Below are 14682 nucleotides of genomic sequence, written 5' to 3' on the forward strand. Positions count from 1 at the left end.
ATGAATGGTCACTAGTTATGAAGAAAAATGGTATGTCCTCGATGAAAAGCTGAAGGAAATCAATCTCAACACTGCCACTGCGGATGAGATCGCCCCCTTTGAGGCCCATGAGCTGATGCTACTAAAGTCCATTGCATCATGCTGGTGACCATGACTGCAGAACTCCAAAAGTCCTATGAGGACATGTATCCCTATGAGATGCATCAAGATCTGCTAGACCGGTACCACCAAAGCGCAAGGCAAGAAAGGTACGAGATCATCACTTCGATGATCACTGCCAAAATGGGTAATGGAGAGTCCCTTACCGCTCATCTGCAAAATCTGCAAAGATATGTTGATCGCTTGCTAAAGTTAAATGTTAACATTGATGAAGAGCTGGTAATTAACATCTTCCTTCACTCCTTGCCACCATACTACAACCAGTTCCGCATGACCTACCACATGAATAAGGAAGAGGTCACTTTGAACAAGCTTCAACTCTTTCAAAGGACTACTAAGAATAATCTAAAAGATAAATCTGTTGCATCAACCCCTACTCGTGTTGTTTCCCCAGTCTTGGAAATTGGGCATGGAAAGGGTAAGAAGAGGAAGGCTCCATCAAAGATAAACCCTAAGGGAAAGTCCCAAGAAGGTACCTATTCTAGTAGAACCAAGGTTGGTTCTGCTAAACCCAACTCCAACCCCAAGGAGGCAGAGTGCCACTACTGCCACGAAATAGGGAGTTGGAAACGAAGTTGCCCGAAGTATCTGCAAGATATCAAAGATGGAAAGATCAAGTTGTCCTTCTCATGTATTTACACTATTAAATCTAATGATTTCTCGCATGATATTTATTGGGTTCTGGAAATAGGGTGTGATTTTCACATTTGTTCTGATTTGCAAGGCCTAAGAAGAAACGGGGATGTGGAGCATGGGAAGATAAAATTGATCATGGGGAACATAAGTTCATCGCCTGTCACCAAGATTGAAGTTTATTCTTTAGTGCTTAGTAATGGATTAGGATTAGATTCAAATAATGGTTGCTATTCGCCAGATATGGAAAGAAACATCATTTCTTTTCATGGTTTATATAGCTAAGGATTTAGATATTCATTTGATAATGAAAAGGGTTCTATTAATGTTTATCATAATGGTGTTTTCTATTTTGAAGCATTGCCTTGTAATGGAATATATGAAACTGTGATGATTGTAGATAATTTACGAAAATGATGATTCTTCCAATAGTTTGGATAAATCATGCTTGTGGCATTGTCTTCTTGGACATTTTAATAAGAAACATATAGCCCAACTCCAAAAGGATAGAGTGTTGGAGTCATTCGACCTTAGGGACAATGACGTGTGTGAGTCTTGTTTACTTGGAAAGATGACTAAGTCACCCTTCACTAGCACTTGTGAAAGGGGTGAGGGTTTATTGGATCTCATAGACACCGATGTGTGTGGGCCTCTTAGATCCACCACAAGGGATGTGAAACGCTTCTATGTGACTTTCACTGATGATTATAGCAGATATGGGTATATCTACTTAATCAAGCACAAGTCAGAAACCTTTTGAAAAGTTCAAAGAGTTTAAACAAGAAGTGGAGAATCAGTTGGGAAGGAAAATCAAGATGCTTCGATCCGATCGAGGTGGAGAGTACCTAAGTCTTGAATTCAACGACTACCTCAAGGGATGCATAATCCCTTTGCAATTGACACCACCTAGGAAACCACAATTGAATGGTGTGGCTGAGAGGCATAATCGAACCTTGCTAGACATGGTTCGTTCCATGATAAGACTTGCTTCACTACCTATCTCATTTTGGCGGTATGCCGTAGAGACTGCCACCCATATCCTTAACCTAGTCATTACCAAGAAGGTTGCCAAAACACCTCACGAGAAGCGGACATGGAAAGCTCCCCGCAGAAGTCCTTTGGATATCTCTTCTATAGACCGAGTGACAATGTTGTCTTCGTCATGAGGAGAGGGTTTTCCGAGAACGAGAACTCATACGCCAAGGGGACAGTGGGAGGAAAATAGATCTTGAAGAGATTCAAGAGTTGAGCGATGAAGGAACCTCTAACGCTGGCGCTCAACCCGACGAGGAAACTCCGGTTGAACCAATTGACGAGTCCTTACCTCTTAGATGTTCTGAAAGAGTTAGGCTTCAACCCCAGTTTTATGGTTTTCATATTACTACAGAAAGGGATACGTCCATTACGGATAGTACACTAGTGAATTTGGACGAACCTAATAGCTACAAGGAAGCCATGGCAGGCCCGGAGTCTGCAAAGTGGAAAAAGGCGATGGAAAGTGAGATTCAGTGCATGTACGATAACCAAGTTTGGAGCTTGGTTGATAATGTTCCATTTCATGAGACGGAAGGATGCAAGTGGATCTTCAAGAAGAAGACCAACATGGATGGGAATGTGCACACTTATAAGGCACGATTGGTTGCAAAAGGATTTACTCAAACTCCCGGAGCTGACTATGATGAGACCTTCTCACCATTTGCAAAGATAAATTCTATTAGGGTGATGTTGGGCATTGCTGCATTTCATGACTATGAGATATGGCAGATGAATGTCAAAACCGGTTTCCTTAACAGAAAGTTGGTTGAGGATGTTAACATAAATTAGCCAGAGGGTTGTGTCAATGTGAAGCATCCCAAAAGAGTGTGTAAGCTTGAGAAGTCCATTTACAGGCTTAAATAAGTGTCTCGCAGATGGAATCTTTGTTTCGATGAGAAAGTCAAAGAGTTTGGTTTTCTGCGAAGCGACGATGAATCATGTGTATATGTCAAAGCCAGTGGGAGTATATAGTAATTTTCCTCGTATTGTATGTCGATGACATACTATTCATAGGAAACGAGAACCTGACCTTGCAGGAGGTTAATTCTTGGCTTAGGAAGTGTTTCGCTATGAAGGACCTCGGAGAGGATGCCTATATCTTGGGAATAAGCATAGTGAGAAACATGAGTAAAATACTAATAAGACTTAGTCAAAATACTTACTTGGACAAGGTACTAAAACATTTTAGTATGGAGAATTCCATGAAGGGGGAGTTACCAATCCAAAGTAATGCCAATTGAGTAAGACTCAAAGCTCGAGTACCAAAGTCGAGATAGCAGAGATGAGCCGAGGACCATGCGCTTCCGCATTTGGCTCGATCATATATGCGATGACTTGTACTTGCCCTAATGTGGCATTCTCTTTGAGCATGGTTAGCAGATATCAAGGGAACACTGGCAATGCACATTGGACCGCAGTCAAGAATATTCTTAAGTACCTTCGAAGGACCAATGAATGGTTTCTAGTCCTCGGTGGGAGTGATGACTTAAAGGTGCGAGGGTATAGTGACACCAATTTTCAGATCGACAGGGACAACTACCGTTCACAGTCGGGCTGGGTCTTTACCCTTAATGGAGGAGCATTGACTTGGAAAAGTTCCAAGCAGGAGACTGTAGCTGATTCAACATGCGAATCAGAGTACATTGCAGCTAGCGAAGCATCAAAGGAGGCAATATGGTTGAAGAACTTCATTGGAGACCTTGGATTTGTGCCATCCATGTAGGAGCCTATGGAAATTTTCTATGATAACAAAGGTGCGGTTGCCTTGACCAAGGGACCGAGGGATCATGGCAAATCCAGGCATATCGACAGGAAATACCATTTCATTAGACATCAGGTACAAGAAGGACTCCTCATAGTGAAGAGGGTATTGTCAGAGGATAACCCAATAGATCCCCTTACGAAGGGATTGAGTAGGGTTAAGCACTTGCAGCACGCTAGGAGCATTGGGCTGAAGGACGATATTAGTTTAGATTAGATAGTTTGAAACGTGTAATAGATAAATGTAATTACATTTGATGATTAAATAAATGAGTATTATTTATAAGTAAAGTTATTGTCTTGTGTTGATTATTTATCTGTTGTTTCCTTTTTGCATGTTTTGACTTCCTAAATAATAGGATTATTCGAACAGTCCACAGTCGTTCATATGTTGGAAGTAGGTATGAAAGAAGACTGTCATGAATTGGTGTGTAGATTTTCTAAAGTGTATTAGACATAATAAAAGTTTGCTACAACTTTCATGAGTGCTTATGAATTTGATTTGAGCATTGGAATAAACCCACGCTTGCTGGAATGACTTCATGGAATTTATCACGAGTGATCGCAAGACGATAATATTATATGGTCTTAAAACCTAGATATATGGTTTATTATTTGCTAATTGGTTGTGCATTGATAATGCGTAAACGCATCAGTAACTTGATGTTATAAAACGCATTGTTGTGTATGATTTGATTAGTGAATAATAAATGCCTATAAGTTGAAGTTTATTTGTTCATTTTATCCCGAGAGGGTAAAAGCGATATCTGGGCCCCACGATGATTTGGTTTGACTTATGTGTTGGGCCTGGTAAGGACAAAGTTGATGTGTTCAACCTAGTTCTATGTCGAATAAATTAGAGATCGAGAAACAAACTGTTGGACAATAAGTATGACTAGCTTCCATGTAATTGTTCTCACGATATCTAGAACAGAGGACTTTAAGATCTCTTATCTAAAGGACAGGTTATTGATAATATCAGAGTTCGACAGTGTCTTCGAGAGCTACGATTGCTAACCAGACTGTACTTGCACTATAGTTACTAGACTTATCTAAGTGGAAGACTGTTGGATTAGTGTCTATGCCCGTAACTATATTTGGTAAGTACTTGACCCGGTTGTGCATGGTCCTTTTGGGTTGCCTTCACTAGAGCAACTTGACAGGGTGATTTATGAAGAGAGAGGTTATTATGGTTAATTAATATATTATATGAATAATATATTAAAAGAGAAATCATATTATTTAATTAATATTAGTCATGAATGAATTAAAAATTAATTTTGTGGCTAAAAGAGATTAATTAAAATAGGGGACTGAACTGCAAATTATAAGATAATTGAGAATTGGGCTGGGAATCCTTATGAATTAAGGCTTGGACGAAATCTAGATGGATTCCATCATGAATTCGTCCAAGGAGGCCTTATTCCAGAAGGTTCCTTGGACTGCTTAAGGCCTAAGCTGTCCATTAGGGTTTTGACTGAAACCCTAGCAACATAAGTATAAATAGACCCCTTATGCATCAGATTTTCGGCCGCTTGACACCCTAGAAGAGTTCATAGCTGAAATTGTGCCTCTCCCCTCTCTTCGATATCATCCTCTTGCTTGTGTGGTGTTTGTAAGTCATTAGAGGAGTGACATTTGTGACTCTAAGCTCCAAGACAAGAAGATTCAAGCCATTGTTGAAGAGGTAATCATCTAGATCTGTTTTCTTATGATAATTTCGAAATATGTATGCTAGATCTAGGGTTCATAAGTCTTGGATGAATTGCATGTACAATAGAGAAACCTAGATCCAAGCTTTAGGGTTTGCATGAGCACATATGATGTTATTTTGTGTTAAACCCATTAACTTCCACCAACCCTGCAGCGCTTGCGTATGCTATCCATACATAACGCTGGATCCTATAGTCTTTTGAATATATGATCCTACCCGAAGTCCCTAATCGACGAGAACAGAACATAAAGTCGAATCAAGCATTCTCAGGCTATAAGATCTTAATTATGTACAGCCTTGGTACATACACAAGTAACTATAATAATGATGTCAATCTCATATAAGGAAACCCTAGGCTAGCAGACATCATGAAATCATGCAATTCTATCATGCAATTCCTAAAGATCCCTAGCCTAGTACTAGCATGTTGTTCTAACATATCAGAATATCAAATAATTGTACGATATTTTGGGGTTTACTTACTGGCTCTGACTGATCGTACACCCTGCATCCTCCTTTACTTATTTTCAAAACCATTTGAAAATCATTTTAAAAATCTTTTCCTCGATTTGAGATTGGAGTCACACGAGTGCTCCTCCAATTCACTTAAACCTGGCTCTGATACCAACTTGTAACACCTATAAAATTCAAGCCAATTTAAAGCTTTTCAAAACATTAAAAACCAACAGTTATTACAGATTTGTTTTCAAAATAGTCTATATCAGAGTTTTCCCAGAAACATAAACAAAACATGAGGAGTTGTATGATCATGTCTTCGCCTTGTCGCGATCCCCTGATGTACCTGAAATAATAAACTGAAACTGTAAGCTTGATAGCTTAGTGATTTCCCCCAAAATACTGATACACTACACATAACACATATAAAAATAACATCATATACTGGGTCCACAACTTTACAGACTAGATTACCCCCTGGGCCCACAGTGTGAGTCCGGATTGGCTTTCAGGCCCACATCTCACATCTGGATTGCCACCGAGCCCACAATACTAGTCTCCCTCAGCTCGTATCTGGAATGCTCCCAGATTTGTTGGTTACCACACAGAGCAGTATCACCTCAACCCATCTCACATAATATATGGACATATAACACAACTAATGCACATATAGATAATTACATGATACTATACATAGTCCTACAGATCTACCTAACTGACATAGAAACTAACATGAAACACTAATTCATACTCAACATACTACCAACTACTAGAAAATCATATCCAATGGGCCGGCCTTGGTGCGTTAGACCCCTTAGCATAGTGAGGATAACTCACGTCGCAACTTTCGACTCGAAAGATAAGCTTAAACTCTCGGATCACCGCCACAAACTCCACCATCTATATTCGCCACACAAACATTTTCATAAATTCCCAAAATGCCCCAGAAGTCCAATAGTCAACCCTTAGTCAAAGTCAAAGTCAACTGCCAAGGTCAACAATCCATGTTGAACTGAACTCGTCGAGTACAACCAGGCACTCACCGAGTTCCTGTATAACTGGTCAACTCGCCGAGTCACTTGAGTTACTCGTCAAGTTCCTAGTGTTTGTGGCCATGAACTCCGTGGCCAACTCGTTGAGTTTCGCTTGCAACTTGCCATGTTCACGCGTGTCCAAAGGTTGGGAAAACCCTAGCTGACTCGCCGAGTCACTCTACTGATTCACCGAGTCTACGACAATCTTCAACATACTCACAGAGTCCCTTCAGTCCTTCATTAAAACAGATGCTTTTTAATCCATTCTAAGGTTCCATATTGCATATCCAAATCCACAAGACATGTTTATCACGTAAAGTTGCAAACTATACATGCATGCAAGGCTCTAGAGACCCTAAATGACAAATCCAAGCTTGCAATGGAGTTTGACACCTTAGGAGAGTCTCATTCTTGCAAAACCTGGAAACTTTATGGACTTAGAGACCCAAGGGAGTTCAGATCTGAAGTTACAACTTCATATATTAGCTCAAACACAAGAAAGGCTTCTTAATATGCTAGAAAAGCCCTAAAACCCACCCAAATGAGATCTAGAATGAAATGAGGTCAAGATAACGGATTAATACCTTCGAAAGGATGCCAACTGAGGTAGATATCTGATTCCCACACGTTCCTTGCTTCTTGTCACTTGTTCTCCAAGCTTTTTTCACCAAAAATCCTCTTCCAAAGCTTGAACACACAAATGGAGCACACTCGCATGAATTAGAGTTTATGGAATATCAAGAGGCTGTAAGGGGAGGCTAAGGAGGCCAATGATCCTTTAAATAGGGTGCAAAACCCCAGAAATTAGGGTTTCATCCTACAACTCCTACTCGTCGATTCCCTTCTTGGAATCATCGAGTAGGTCACTTAAACACATGGACCAACCCGCTACTACTCGACGAGTAAAGGAAACCAACTTGTCGAGTAGACCTTGAATCAAGAAAATCTTATAACTAAAAATCAATACTTGAGAATCGTGGCATTACACATTGATCAACTGATACATTGGAACACTCATTCATTGAAGCTGACTCTAAAGCTGAAGTTGAAGCTGATCTCTAGAAGCTGAAGGTGAAGCTGGTCTCTATATGATTACGCTAATACCTTCATTAGTGTGAGACTCTGAAGTTGATGTTCTGATCAGCGTTTGATGTGTTGGTGCTGATATCCAAATCTGGAGAAAATCTAATTTGATAAATTCCTTTTATACCAGATTAGCTTATATGTAGATTAGATACAATCCCTTTTATTAAATGGATTCTCTAGATTAGATTAGTATATATATATATATATATATATATATATATATATATATATATATATATATATATATATATATAACATTAGGATGAAACCCTAATGTGTGGCTTGTTTGCTTCATTGTCTTTGTGACCGTCATTGTGACAACCGTTTTCTTGGTGAAAGAAAAATTTGTGATACTTATGTGTTCTTCATTATTCTTTATTGTTTATATTCTATCTACAAATCTACTAAGGGTTTGGGACTTTCAATTGGTTTCAGAGCAGGCTAGAGCATTCATTCTAGAATCTGTTAAAGAATCAGGAGTTCATTCATTATCCAGAAACTCAAAAATTAGAAGGAGAAGAAGAAGAAATCATCTAGATATGAAGAATATTTCAGAATCAGAGATGAGAGAGTATGGTATTTTTCCCGTACCTTCTGATTAATTCATGTACATTTGGTCCTTATATTGTTTCTCAGATGAGAGAACAATTCTTAAGTGGAAGAATCAACAAAGATACAAATGTTCTTAATGCAGAAGAAAAACATAATAGTTTGAAAAATAAAAGAGCAATCGTTGCAAGCCCTTTATTATGTTTTCCAGATCTGATGTATGATCCAAAGGCTTTTCTATCTATGTTCTTCATTGTTGAACTTGTTCTGAAAGACAAAATCATCAATCAGAATCAAGAAGATATTGAATAGTTGAAGAAGGAACTGAATGAAAGTAAGAAATAAATATCAGATTTGAAAGAAAGATTAAATAAAATGGTGTGAAGAATAAGTACCTGAAGAATGTTCATCTTTAAGAAGCCCTATTTTCCATCCTGAAGAACATTACATCAGCTCTTGCACCAACAAACCTCATGCTGACAAGCTTCAAGCTCAGAAAATTTGCACTGTCACTTCAACTCATATTTTAAAGACATTAGATGCTAACAAATCAGTTCACCCTAAGAAGGTTCACGCTGACAAGTCATTTCATGCTGACAAGTTAAGTATCACTGCAAATATCTCTCACAGTGTGAAACGATTCAAGTTGTGAAGACTCCATCTTACCTTGTCAAGACTCATGCTCTAACTTCATCTTCAAACATCAAAATATTTCTTTCTGGTATGTTTTCTAATGTATGTTCTTGTTTCAATAACTCTATTTATATGGCATCATTCGAAAATAAAACAAAGTCGAATCATACTAATCCAAAGAAGGTGTCGATTCCAAAGAATTCATCTCCAGATCCAAGGAAGTTGAAACAAGTGAGGGTTCCCAAAAATTTGTCTTCACAATCTGAAACATAGCGATGAAGAGAGGTTAGAAGAAAGAAATGAAATCTAAAGTGTCTTGGGAATTTTTTTGAAGATGGTTACAAAAAGAAAAAAAGGGAGTCCGGAGTTGTGGAAATGACATTTTTCATTCAGTAAAAGGCATTCAAAAAAATGGAGGTATGTTTCAAAACCCATTTTCAAATGGGTTCCTAGGTTTTTTTTGTTGATTCTGAAGGAATGAGAGAGACTACAAAATCCTCGAAAATCATATTTAGCTATCTCTTTCATTAAAATAAAATAAAAATGAAAAAGTGTGTATTTTGTATTCATTGTTTCTAATCTAAAAAAATTATGGTGGATTTTTTTAAAGCTTTGTCAGGAGAAGATATGACAATTTATCTTGTCATGGATTTTCTTGTTTGTACATGGATGGTTATTTAAAGTATTCAAATAAGAGGATTGGGTGTGACTCTTCTAGTGTTAGCTTGTATAAAGTCAAATGAGAATGTTGCATTATACACCTTTTCTTACATGGTATCAAACAAATTTTTCTTTGATATCTATGGAGCTACTACCTATTTCGTCAAGTAATAAAAGCTATATATGTCAACAAGTTTAAAAATGTGGACTAAAGGATTGTAACAAGAGCTATTTAGTTTATCTTAAAAGTTGTGAAGTCGTGCTTGGTTTTCCAAAGCTACAAGGGTTGTTTAGTCTTTTTCCAAAGAAATTTAGAAAAGAAAAACTTGGGCATTTTGGTCTTTAAGGCTACCCGGTATGGGAGGTTTTTCACGCATCTTGGGCTAAGGTGGCAGCCTCTCCCATGCGTGAACACCGCCCCTACAGCCGGTGGGTTGCGCATGACGTGGCTCCGGAGACGCGAGAAAACGGAGCTTCCTATTGGTTTGCTTCTTTTTTGACCGTTTCCCCTTAATTTTGTTGGTTTTTCCTTTTAATCATGGAAGTAGAAAAAAAAGGGATATACCCGTTTTCTAGAAATTGGGTGAAGAAGACAACCAAATTGTAAACGAGTTTTAATGGAAGTTACAAATTTGGTCCCTAAGATTATGTCATTTAATCATATTATACCCTTTCACTTTTATTTGAATTAAGTTAATCCCTTAACTACATATAATTATGTTTATTTAATTTTAAAAATAAATAATATATTTATTTGATTTTTTAATTAGTAAAATGATTACTTAAGTTTATAATAATATTTTTTATATAATCTAATGTTTTAAAACTAAAAAAATAAAAATATAAATAATGTGGAGTGGTAACCATTTCCAATGTTTAGTGAGTTGGTGGTGGGTTGGGTGTGAAGTTGACATGGCGTGCATGTGACAACACTTTTCCGGTAGGGTGGGTGTGACCACTCCCCATAGCCTAATGATTCCAACGGATTTAATAAAGCAAAAAATGATTTTAAGCTGGGGTATTACTGTCGTTTGGTGTCATGCAAAATGAAAGGACGCAAAATGCTCCATTATGCATTAGCCTTTGTACTCTTTTTGTCAAACGAACACAACCCTCCATGTGTTTGTCAGTTGTTCACATGCTATTGTTCCTTTTTTTTACAAATTTCGTGGTTTCTCTTCAGCTTTCAAAAGACAAACATAAAGCTACTAATTTGACTAATGTCCCGCCCTTCGTTTAAGATCCAAAGCAATGGTTTGTGTGTTTTTCATCATGCACGGATTATGCCTACAAAAAGTCGAATCCTTGCCCTGATCGATGAGTAAAATGTAGATATGTGTTTGTTCTTTTTATGACAAAAAAAAGGGTTTGTGTGTTCCAAAAGCATTTCCTCACTTCCTCTTTTCCAAAAGCCGAACTTTATGAAGCGATGGTTAAATTAATGAAAAGCTTGTAGTTGGACTAACACCGACATCTGAGCTCACATTGGAGGAGCGTTACCTTCTCTCTGCCCGCGTACAAGAACATCAAAGAGTGACAATCATGTTGTACTCATTAAGGAATACATATCTAAGGTCGAGAAGGAGCCTACAGATCATTGAACGGGAATTTTGAAGATTTTGGAGTCAAATCTCGTGCCATGGATTTCACTGGTGAATCTTGAAGATGAAGGGGATTATGCCACACCTCCAAACCAGAATGACGGAAACGTTCGGGGGCGGAGGACGTCATTTTCAGTATCATAATAGTTCATAGTAAGGAAAGTACACACCACCATACATATAGAAGGTTTCAAAATGTTTACATAATTGTATTGGTTACATGTTCAAAAGATAAATACATAAACATCTTTCAAAAGAAGTAATTAACGTCAGAGCGTTAATCCCCAAAAGTTGGTTTCCAAACCTGCTTAGTGGTTCCCTGAGAATACAAGTTATTTCAAAGAAAAAGTGTCAACAATTAAGTTGGTGATTTCATAAGTGGTTTTGAGAAAAATGTATGTCATTCCAAAGTTCGTGCGTTTTCCAAGAAAATCCCTTATTTCCTTATAAAAGTATGAAATGCGTATGAATGTTCGTGTTGTGAAATGTAAATAGTTGCACCAGGAAAATCCCTTATTTTCCTATTAGTTGATTGTTTTGGATACAAGAAAATACCTTATTTTCCTAAAGTAACAGGCAGTCTCTAATGTCCAAGACTGAAAATCGCAAGCAACTGACATGCTTAAAGTTTGAGGCATAGTTTTATATAGTAAAGCTATAAGAAGATCGCACTCATTAGATGAAGAATTCTTTTAATAGGTACTCATTCATAAAATCAGACTACCATAATAATTGTCTATCCGGTGAGTTTTATAACCATACTAAACATAATATGCCTGTGGTGACGGTCTTCAGGCGTCGAAACGTTATGACAAACTGTCACCCAAAGGACTGTAGCTAACAGTCAGGGCGCGGGATCATGACTTCCCGTATAGATCTATACACATTTGACATGCTCTCCCAATGGGAGACTCTGGTTATAATAGACAATACTTTAAGTAGTACCTTTTAACAAAAAGGTAGCATTGAAGATGTAATCGTCTCACGGATTCTCAACTAAGTCTGTATTTAAAGTGACAGTTTTGTATGCAATGTTTATCCTCTTTCACAATGTTTGACAAAGCATAAAATCATAAGTTCTTTGAGTGCATAAAATGGTTTAACAAAGATGGCTACTCTGGATACTATGCATTTTGTATAAATCTAATGCATGCAAGGTATAACAAGAGTTTTCACGTTTTCACTCGGGATTAACCGGGTGTTTACTTGTATTCTCCCCCGAAATGTATTAAAGAAAATTATAAAGTATTTAAAGATGTATAAAAGGGGTACGAACTCACTTGATTGAAGTGGTTGGTTTGAGTAGTCGAGAGAAGAATCGAGCAGAACTTCGACTAGAGAGAGTTGAAATCTCGGGATTCTCGGGGATCTCGGGAATGTAGAACTTCCTTCGAAACTCGAGTATGAAAAACCAGGGCTTCGGGAGTTGATGTGTCTGACACTCTGGAACCCATCAATCACGTGCTCACGTCGTGAGGCTAAGTCAGCCTCGGGTTTTGTGTCCCGAACTTGTAAAATCCATAACTTTTGCGTACGAGCTCCGATTTCAACGTTCTTTATATGCACACGTAGGTGTAAAAAGGCTCTACAACTCTCGTTTAGACTCCGTCGGCTAATTTTGAATTTATTTTTATTATATTATTTTTAACAGGTCGGGCCTAGAAAAGTCCGTTTAAATCGCATAAGTCCTTCATATGTTGTCTAATTTCGTCAGAATTTTTATTGTTGTACTCCTATTGTCGGGGTATTCAAATTTCGTTTAGGTTATGTCGGCTAAAGACCACTCGATATCTATTTTGAGTTTTTAGCTGTCTACTGCTAGGTCAGAAATTTCGAAAATTCATAACTTTCTCATACGAAGTCATATTTGGGCGTTCTTTTTATGTATGTTCACATTTTAATGATATCTACGAGTTTCATTTAGATACCTAAGGCTAAAAATCATTTTATTGAAATTTCTCGTTTTATGTTTAGCAACGCTTTACCGGTAGTGTTACGAATCTTTGATTGGTCATAACTCCTACGTTATAACTCGGATTTTAGTGTTCTTTATATTTTTGGAAACCTTATCACGATATTTACCACATAGTGTACTCAAACATAGCTTTTAGAATATTTTAATTTTCGATGATATTCTTATTACTTCATAAAGAGATTAGAAGACTTGATTTTTAGACATTACATTGACTTGAAATAACGGGTTGTTACATCATCCCCCCGTTAGAGGGAATTTCGTCCCGAAATTAATTACAAAATAAGTACCAATGGACTAGGGAAGATATGCGGGTACTTTTGTTGCATCTGATCTTCTCGCTCCCAAGTGAATTCAGGTCCTCGCTTAGCGTTCCAGCGAACCTTCACTATTGGTATGCGAGTCTGTTTAGTTCGTTTGATTTACCTATCCATGATCTCGACGGGTTCTTCCACAATGCTAAGATTTTTGTTAAGTTCGATTTCGTCGTGTGGAATCACAAGATTTTCATCGGACAAACACTTTTTCAGGTTCGAAACGTGGAACACTGGATGTACGTTGTTAAGCTCGATTGGAAGTTGAAGTCTGTAAGCCACTGGACCAATCCTTGAAGTAATTTCGAAGGGTCCAATGTACCTTGGATTTAGTTTTCCACGCTTCCCAAAGCGTATCATGCCCTTCCAGGGTGAGACCTTCAGTAGAACGTGGTCACCAACCTGGAATTCCAAGGGTTTTCGTCTTTTGTCGACATAGCTCTTTTGCCTATCCCTAAAGGTTTTCAGACGTTCTCTAATCTGGACGATCTTTTCAATTGTTTCCCTAATGATCTCCGGACCGGTGAGAGTGCTATCAGGGACTAGATCTTTTGCCAACTGCGTGTCGCCCACTTCCGTCCAACATAAAGGTGATCTGCACTTACGGTCATAAAGGGCTTCAAATGGAGCAGTCTTGATACTAGTATGATAACTGTTGTTGTAAGAGAACTCGACTAATGGTAAGTGAACATCCCATACTTTACCAAAGTCGACCACACATGCTCGCAACATGTCTTCTAGAGTTTGGATCGTTCTCTCACTCTGTCCGTCAGTTCGTGAGTGGTAGTTGTACTCATATCCAACCTTGTTCCCATGGATTTTTGCAACGATTGCCAGAATCTGGAAGTGAATCTATAGTCCCTGTCCAAGATGATAGACATCGACACTCCATGAATTCACACGATCTCTCGGATGTAGGTTCTCGTTAGCCTTTCCATCTTATCAGTTTCCTTGATCGGTAAGAAATGAGTAGACTTGGTTAGTCTGTCGACGATCACCCAAATGGTATCGTGTCCACCCTGAGTCTTGGGTAGTTTTGTTATGAAGTCCATGGAAATCTATTCCCATTTCCACT

The 14682-nt window shown here is 38.1% G+C and overlaps 1 pseudogene; it reads left to right on the forward strand.

The window, feature by feature from the left end:
- LOC111908760 (14-3-3 protein 10-like) overlaps positions 1-14682 on the forward strand; it is a 37344-nt pseudogene that overhangs the window by 13061 nt on the left and 9601 nt on the right.

The sequence above is a fragment of the Lactuca sativa genome, chromosome 9 (assembly GCF_002870075.4).
Source record: "Lactuca sativa cultivar Salinas chromosome 9, Lsat_Salinas_v11, whole genome shotgun sequence".
NCBI classification, from domain to species: Eukaryota; Viridiplantae; Streptophyta; class Magnoliopsida; order Asterales; family Asteraceae; genus Lactuca; species Lactuca sativa.